Raw genomic sequence first — 6904 nt, forward strand, 5'->3', positions numbered from 1 at the left:
AGGGAAAGTGATCTTTTCTTGTGACGTCATTTAATTTTCTATAATCAATACAAACACGCCATCCCGTTACAGTCCTAGTAGGAATAAGCTCATATTTTTCATTTGTGATGACAGTGATGTCACCTTTCTTAGGTACACATTGAACTGGGCTTACCCATGGACTATCAGAAATTGGATAGATTAAACCTGCATCGAGCAGTTTAATTATTTCTTTCTTAACAACATCTTGCATATTAGTATTTAGTCTTCATTGCCATTGCACATATGTTTTATGACCTTCTTCCATAAGGATTTTATGTGTGCAATAGGAAGGACTTATGCCTTTAATGTCATGAATCTTCCATGCAATAGCTGGTTTATGAGCTTTTAGCATAGAAATGAGTTGAGATTTTACATTTTCCGTAAGAGAAGACGAGATTATTACAGGTAATTCAGATTCACTATGTAAATAAACGTATTCCAAATGGTTTGGAAGTGGCTTTAACTCTAATATCGGTGGTTCTTCTATCGATGATTTGTATCGATATCTGCCTTCTTCTTTCAGCATTTGAAGTTCTTCTTTTGTTGGTTCGTATTCATTAGCCATGAGTGTAGCTAATATTTCAGCTTCATCAATTGGTTCAGTTCCTTCTCCTAAAGAACATTCTCCTGTTCCTTGTAATTCTGGAAATTCTTGTAACAATTCTGCATGTGAATCTATAGTTTGAACATAATAACATGTATCATCTGTAGATTGCAGTTGTTGCATGGCTCTATCAGCAGAAAAGGTAACACTCTCGTCCTCTATACTTAGGGTCTGTTTCTTACCAAACACGTCTATTATTGTTTTAGCCGTGTTTAAGAATAATCTTCCTAATATGAGAGGAACTCGAGAATCTTTTTCCATGTCCAGAATAACAAAGTCTACTGGAAATACTAATGTACCAACTTTAACTAGCATGTTTTCCATTATCCCTCTAGGATATTTTACTGATCGATCGGCTAGTTGTATGCTTATCCGTGTTGGTTTCAATTCTCCAAGGTCTAGTTTATCGTATAATGAATATGGCATTAAATTTATACTAGCACCTAAATCTGCCGATGCTTCTATTGAACTAAGACTACCCAGAAAACATGGAATTGTGAAACTTCCTGGATCTGATAATTTTTCTGGTAGCTTATTCAACAGCACTGCAGAACAATTAGCATTCATTGTAACAGCCGAGAGTTCTTCCATTTTCTTTCTATTTGTGATTAGATCTTTCAGAAATTTAGCATATCTTGGCATTCTTGAAATCACATCAATGAAAGAAAGATTGACATTTATTTATTTATACATATCCAAGAATTTGGATTGCTCGACTTCAAGTATTTCTTTTCTCATTTTACTCGGGTAAGGAAGTAGTGGTTGGTATGGTTTAACATAAGGTTTAACCTTAACTGTGTTATCTTCATGAACCTTTTCAACTACCGGTTCTGATTCCTTCTCTTGCTCAGGCTGTGGTGCATGTGTAGTAGGAATAGAGTCATCAGAAATTACAGGTATTTCAGGTGGTTTAAATGTAATACCTCTTCTTGTGGTAATGGCTTTAGCTATTTCATTTTGGGGGTTAGCATTTGTGTCGCTCGGTAAACTCCCCGATTTTCTTTCACCTATCAACCTTGCTAGGTTGCTCACTTCTTGTTCTAGATTTTGAATAGAAGCTTGTTGATTTCTAAATGCTTGAGCATTTTGTTCATTAGTTTTTTTCTGAGATGTGAAAAACTGAGTTTGAGATTCAACTAGTTCGAAATCATATCTTCTAAATTTGGCTTTTTATCATCGGTTTGTGGTGGTTTATTTGGAAAAATAGGTCTTTGCTGGTTGTAAGTATTATTATATACTTGTTGATTGCTAGGACCTTGTTGGTTGTTGTATGGAACATTTCGATTATAATTCTGATTTTGATTGTAGTTTGGTTTTGGCGGTTGATAATTATTTTGATAATTATTTCCAGGCCTTTGGTTCATGTATGAAATATTCTCTCTTTGTTCCATTGTTTGTTCAATACAGAGATAATCTTTTGTCAAATGTGGTCCTCCACACTGCTCACAACTAATTCGTATTGCGTGAATATCCTTAGTCATCTTTTCCATTCGTCTATCGAAAGCATCTAACTTTGCGGAAATGGAATCAAAGTCATGGCTAGAATCGGCTCTAGCCGCTTTAGATGAATGAACAATATCTTTTTCTTGATGCCATTCATGTGAGTGGGAGGATGTGTTATCAATAATTTTGTGAGCTTCAGTTGCGGTTTTTTTCATAATGGAACCACCAGCTGCTGTGTCAATGTCTTTTCTTGTAGCAATATCGCATCCTTGGTATAATATTTATACTATTTGATAAGTATCTAAACCGTGTTGAGGACATCCTCTCAACAACTTTCCGAATCTTGTCCATGCTTCATATAATGTTTCATTTGGCTTTTGAGTGAACCTAACAATTTCTCCTTGAAGTATTATGGCTTTAGATGCCGAAAAGAATCTTTTAAGAAATTTCTCAACTAAAACATCACATGTGTCAATCGCCCCTTCAGGTAACGATTCTAACCAATCTTTGGCTTCTCCCTTTAAAGTCCAGGGAAATAACATGAGATAGATATGTTCATCCTCAACTTCTCTGATTTTAAATAGAGTACAGATCCTATTAAAGGTTCGAAGATGTTCGTTTGGATCTTCTTTTGGTGTACCACTAAATTGGCATTGATTAGTTACCATGTGTAGGATTTGTCCTTTGATTTCATAATCTGGCGGATTAATGTCTGGTTGAGTAATGGCATGACCTTGGCCAGTGCGTGTAGCTCTCATTCGGTCTTCCATACTTAGAGGTTCCTGATTTTTCATGATTGAAATTGTTGAATCTGAATCACTAGAGGATTCTGATTTAACAGTTTCTTCCTCGACAATCTCTGGATGAGTAATTTGTGGTTCAGGAGGAATGATTAGTGGTTCAAGATCTCTGAATTGTCCTTGAATATCCTCCGGGTTCTCAATTGTGAGGTTGGGTTCAAAAAATGGATTATTGAAAATTTGAATTGGGGTACTCGGTCGACTAGATGATGATTCTAAAGAAAAATCAACGTCGACAATATTGGCTAGATGTCTTGATCGAGTTACAGGTCGTGAACGTATAAAAGGTGGTGAACGAAGCCCACAACTCGCCACTAACAAATCCAACTATTACTACGAACCAGAAAATTTGGGATGTCTATCAATTTAACCGCTTTTTTATAATTTTTCGTCGAAATTTTAAAGAAGAAAAAAATCTATGACCTAAAAACTAGAGCGTAGAAATGAGAAAGAAAAAGAGTGCGTCGAAAAACGTCGAAAAATAAAAGGTCGGAAAATAAAAATAAGAACGTAAAGCGTTGAAACTTAAAAGCCTAAAAACTAAAAATTAAAACTTGCGTCTAAAGGTATTAAACTTAAAAGGAATTCTATATCCAAAACGGCAATAACTTAAAAAGGCACTAAAATTTATTTAAAATTAAAGCGATAAGTGACGTCGTAAAATTCTAAAGCGCCTAAACCTTAATCTAAAGAAAAAGCACTTAAGGGATTTTACGGCAAAGCCTAAAAATCTAGAACTATAAAATTACTACGGCAAAAACTAAGTTTAAAACTAGTTACGAACGATAAATTACAAATTACGAATTAAAAGATTAAAAATATACAATTTATAAAAGATATAAAAAAATGATAAAATTACTTATTTTTATAAAAATATTATTTTTATATTATTATTTTATAAAAGTATTAGTTTATAAATTAATAAAACTACTTAAAACTTAAAAATACAAATTTAATTAAAACTTAAAACTAATTATATTAAATTACTAAACCCTAATTAGGTTAATAATAATAATAATAATAATTATTAATTTAAACCCTAAACCGTACGTACTATGTTTCAGACCTGTCATACAGGCTCATGCAATCGCATGAGTTCTATGTGTCTGGGCCATGCGATCGCATGACTTTGGATTCCAGGCCAGATTGTTTGGGCTGTTACAGTATGGCCCGATTACTTTTCTAATTTTTTTTCTGAGTTTAATATTTATAGAAAATAATATGTAATTTAAATAAAACTTATATTTTTTTTAAAAAAAAAACTTTAGTTTTTATAACTTTTAACAAAAGAAATAAAAAAATGTAAACTTTTTAATTTAAACACTTAAAAATATAAATATATATTTTTCTTTTTTATGCTTTTATATTTTTTTTCTAGCGTTTCGCTTTCGGATTCCCCGGCAACGGCTCCAAAAATACTTGATGCGTGCGAGGTGTAGTACAAAATAGTATTAATTTTATTACGAAATAATATTAAATACGATACAATTTTACACAAGTTATTTATTTATTTACTAAATAGATATACCAAAACCTTGCTACAACACTTATAGGCAGTGTACCTAATCGTAAAGTAGTGTAGTTTTTAGTAAGTCCGGTTCGTTCCACAGGGGTACAACTAAGTTTAACGCTATATATATATATATATATATATATATATATATATATATATATATATATATATATATATATATATATATATATATATATATATAGTACTATTATTATTATAAAAAAGGGGTTTTACCGTTTAATGACCGGTTTGTCGATTTTAGGTCCTAATGCAAAATATTAAAAATAAATATAACTTAATTTAAAGCGTAAAGTAAATGACGATAAATAAAAATGCGATAAAATAAAAGTACGATAATTAAAAGTTTAATAATTTAAAGTGCGATAAATAAAATGACGATAAATAAAAGTGCGATGAGATATAAATTAAAGGAATTATGCTTATTTAAACTTCCGTAATCATGATGTTTGACGTGTTAATTTTAATTTATTACCATGGGTTAATTGTCCTTTGTCTTGGGTTATTCGATATGTCCATCTGGTTTTGTCCATAATAGTCCATCGGACATAATTATAAAGTACAAAAGTCTTCGTCAAATTACCCTTATACCCGAAGTCAAATATTCTAACTAATTGGGGACTTAAACTATAACAAGGTCTTAATACTTTGTTTAATGAATACACCAGGTTATCGACTGCGTGTAATCCAAGGTTTTAATACTTTGTTAATAATTACACCAATTACCCTTGAATGTAATTCACCCATGTTTTAATGAGTCCGGTGACTATTAATCCATCCCCGTGTCCGGTCAAATGAATAATTATTAGTATTTATAGATATCCCGCCCATCGTACCCAGTCAAGCGTATGTGGTTATATATAAACACGTCAAATTATAAATCTCTATATTAAATCAACGAGATATCATTTAATTAATATAAAGCCCATTAATAGCACATAGTCCAATTTCCACAAGTGTCGGTCTTTTGTCCAAACCCCAATTATGGTCCAAAGCCTAATAACCCCGTCTTTAATATTTAGTCCAACATCACGATTACTTCGGCTCAGTGTTGTAAATCTCTCGAGATCTCCCCGAGATCTCCCTCGAGATCTCGTTTTTAGAAGGCAACCGAGACGATATGTTCATCTCCCGAGATTTACCGGTCAACGGGGTCAAACTTAGTGAAAGCCATGATTTCTCGGATTTTCTTACTAATTTGTAAGATTTTCTTGTAAAATTCGTAATTTTTAAGATTTTCTCGCTCATTTCTCAGATATTTTTTGTAAAATCTCGTAAAAACGTATATAAATATACATATATTTATGTTTTTATGTATATTTTTATTAGAAAAACTATAAAGTCTGTAACGACCCTACCAAAACCGTTATTGACGGCGCCGTTAACTTAGGTCCCGTTGCGTGGTCGTAGTCCCTATATGAGACTCGTTTGACCAAAAATTATGTCGCATTCATTTGAAAGGTACAAGACTTGCAAGTTTAGTTTACAAAACCGTTCGACAACAAGTCTAAGTTTACAAAAGTCATAAAGTATGATTTAAATAACTCGCGACATAATTAGTTTAAAATCACAGTTGCTATAAATAGCGTAAGTATGTAAACAATATGTTTGAATCCAAAGGTGCTATCACTAGCGTATGCATGTATGTATCTTGACCCCAAGCAAATAATCAGAGTGTATGCATGTATGCTTGACCCCAAGCAAGTATGAGTGTACGCGGAAGCATGTATCAAATAGCCATGTATGAACCTGAGAAACATATAGAAAACTGTCAACGAAAAACGTTGGTGAAATCATAGGTGTATTAGTAAATGTTATATTTTGAACCACAAGATTTAGTATTTCCATAAATTGATCATCCAAAAGTTGCATTCCAAAAGTTGATTCGCGAGCACCCAATTATCAAGACTTAACGTTTCCTTCCATTGTATACCCCATCACTTAGTGCTAGAACAAACACTGATTCTCGAAAATATATTTCATCCGTAGACGGTAGCGAACCGTCCGTAATGAGGGTTTGTCAAACCCGTATGGCCACACAATATAAGTTCTCGCTTACACCCTGCAAGTGTAACTAATGATAATCGAATTGAGGATTTTTTTGTTCTAACTCGCTGTGGAATGTTTGTTTCCTTGTACTTGTATTCAAAGTATAAAAGTATGTAGTATAAAACTGTATATGTTTCTCATCCCATAATTTAAAAGTATAAAAGTTGTTGAAAGATGGGACTATGATCTCACCTCGAGTGCACGAGTATAAAAGTACTTCAACAAGTAAACGTGTGCATGAAAGTTGCTTAGCCTTGACCTAAACAAGTAAGTTATATCAATTAACCGGTTACGACACAAGGTCGGGCGAAATGTGTTCAATTAGTCCTATGGCTCGTTACGACTCAATTAAGTATAGCATGTGAATCACGTTGTCAAGTTTCATACAAGAAACAAGTATAAAAGCATGTTAGAATGATTGTATAAAAGTTTGGTTAAGTTTGACTAAAAGTCAAA

At 32.7% G+C, this 6904-nt stretch overlaps 1 non-coding gene across 1 annotated transcript; it reads left to right on the forward strand.

Moving 5' to 3' along the window:
• Positions 1 to 2371: 2371 nt before the first annotated feature.
• LOC139878920 (small nucleolar RNA R71) lies at positions 2372 to 2478 on the forward strand. The gene has a single exon (XR_011769782.1). It is a non-coding gene; the product is annotated as a small nucleolar RNA R71 (small nucleolar RNA).
• The last annotated feature ends 4426 nt before the right edge of the window (positions 2479 to 6904 follow it).

The sequence above is a fragment of the Rutidosis leptorrhynchoides genome, chromosome 11 (genome assembly GCF_046630445.1).
Source record: "Rutidosis leptorrhynchoides isolate AG116_Rl617_1_P2 chromosome 11, CSIRO_AGI_Rlap_v1, whole genome shotgun sequence".
NCBI classification, from domain to species: Eukaryota; Viridiplantae; Streptophyta; class Magnoliopsida; order Asterales; family Asteraceae; genus Rutidosis; species Rutidosis leptorrhynchoides.